The sequence below is a fragment of the Rhinolophus sinicus genome, linkage group LG03 (assembly GCF_036562045.2).
Source record: "Rhinolophus sinicus isolate RSC01 linkage group LG03, ASM3656204v1, whole genome shotgun sequence".
NCBI lineage: Eukaryota > Metazoa > Chordata > Mammalia > Chiroptera > Rhinolophidae > Rhinolophus > Rhinolophus sinicus.
In genome coordinates, this window is record NC_133753.1 from 114,463,064 (window position 1) to 114,465,568 (window position 2,505).

Genomic DNA, 2,505 nt, shown 5'->3' on the forward strand with positions numbered 1-2,505 from the left:
TTCACCTCTGCTGTTTCCTCTGCCTAGACACAATACCCGTGTGTTGATTCAAATGTTATCTCCTCAAATATTTGTGGAATGGTTGAATGCATGTCTGTGCCCCCCAATGGCTAACGAGGCTAAAGAAATGTTTATTGAGCTGACCTGAAAAGATGACATAATTTCTGAAATCCACTGTCAAAACAGAAGAAACCAATTTTTTTTTTCAGGTGAATATTATCCACACAGCAGCATTTCCTATCCAATATCAAAGTGCTATATTTCTGAATTAGTAAGATTTTGCCAAGTAACTAATAGCTCTCATGATCTTAGAACTTTTGTCTTTTATCTTAGATATCAGTCCAAACTGTTCACTTGATAAATGAGAAAACTGTGGTATTCCAATTACAGAGTCCTGGGCCATACCACTGTTATGACTTTCAAAGTAGGGGTGTGGATGCTGAGTTTACAGAAGGATGGGGGGGTTATGTGCACATGGTTGTGCTGGTCAGAGCAGGGAAGTAGTAATCATCATTGAGAGTCAGTATTTACTGTGGACTCTGTGCCTAAATGCCAACGTCGCAGTTCCCTCTGAATCTCTGTCCCTTGTATTCCCATCTTTCCCTCTGCATTCCACTATTCCCTACTGACAACACATGGAGAAGGGGGTCTGATCTCAAGGCTTGGCAAGAGGGGGAAGTAAAACATAAATTTTATGGAGATGTTTTAGGGCTCAGAGTAGAACCCTGACAGTATGGGAATATGTCACATAAGACCGCAGGCGACACCTATTTAATGTGGGTTGTTGATTTTGAATTCCGAGAGCCTCAAAGTTTTGATACATCTGTTGGTCGCCTGGTGCTAATGGCAACCCCAGCATGGGAATAAGGGCAGAATGGGGCTTCTGAAAGTTAGAAGGATTCAGTGAATATTGATTTGCTTGGACTTCAGAGACCTGGCAAGTACTCCAAGAGCCCATCTCAGGCTGTGAAAGTGTGGAGTGGAGGTATACAGGTGCAACTGGGGATGTTGAAACCAGGCACTCACAGCTTTACGAAGACTTTCTTAGCAGTCCATTATAAGTAGTGATCTATGTTTAACAACTATAGTAGTCTTAAAATTTTAATCATATTGCAACAATCAATGAATCATAGACTTCACAATCATTAGATTTAACACCTGTGTTAACAGGAACCAGTCAAAAAATGTGACGAAGGCATGATCTATCTGATTGGCCAAAAGCAAACAGGATTCAAACCTAAAATTAATTTCCATATTTTTCAAATTCTAATGAACACACTTATGATTATGTATATAGAGAGAAGAAGCATTGAACAGCTGGGTAGAAACATTGAAATTCTTGGTTTTATTTTGAGTCCTGCTTGCTAAATAGTATCATAATTTGACCGCTACATTTTCATGTCTACATTGGCCCCAAATGTGGCTTGAATAAACACATTGCATTGCTTGAAAATATTATGAAAGTCCTAACAGTCACCAGTTGATAAGTGCCATCGATTTTGAGGTTTAGTTTCTAGCCTAAATTTTATATCTCATCATAATCCCTTGAATTCGTTCCTTGAAAAAGGTATATTTCACTGTATTATAATGTGCTGTCATAATCAATATCTGGAATTATGATCAGGTAGGATATCGAAAAGGAGAGACAGGGAAGTACAATGGAAAGAAGCAGGCTCTAGGCCTGGCTCTGTTATTGGCTGTTGATTTTAGGACAAGTCACCCTCTCAGAGCCTTGGGTCTCACATCTGAAAAATTAGTGGGCAGGGCTGGAATAGAGAGTTAGAAAGCCAAATATCTCCATAGGATACAGGTTGGCTAAGTATATAAGAGAAGCTTGCAGGCTGGGTTGAAAGCTTAAAAAAAAAAAAAAAAGAAAAAAAAAGAAAGAAAGAAAGAAAAGAAACTCCAGCAAACTGGTGTACTAGACCTAAATCTTGTACAATAACTCAGCCTCAAACGTTATTCCTACCTTTAGGTATTCAAAAGGAGCCAGATATAAATGTTTAGATATCCATGCTTATTTTTAAAGTTTACAAGTAATACATACTAAAAAATTATTTTGTGAGCTCAACAAAACATACCTGAGGTTATGTTTGGCCTGTGCATTGACTTGTTGTGCCCTTTGGATAAAGAACATTTAAAATTCTTCCAAGGTGTAAAATGTCATGAAGGAAAATATAGTTGTATCATCTTTCAAGTGTCGTAATGCCTGCTCTCGTTGTAGACAATGGCAGTATGGAGACCAAAAAAAAGAGTATTTAATGATCTGCGGAGGAAAACCCTAGCTGTTTGCATAGACTGGTCCTGTGTTTCATCCTTCTCATCATGTTTAGCTCTTACCTGCGTTTGTCGTGTTCATCCTCAGCATAGGGTCACCTCAGAAGGTGATCTTACTGGGACAGGAGAACCACATGACCCAGGAAGAATTGCCTTAGCTTTCCACATACTGAATCTTGTTTTCAGAAGGGAACTAAGACCATTTTGACAAGTTATAGACTTCAAAGA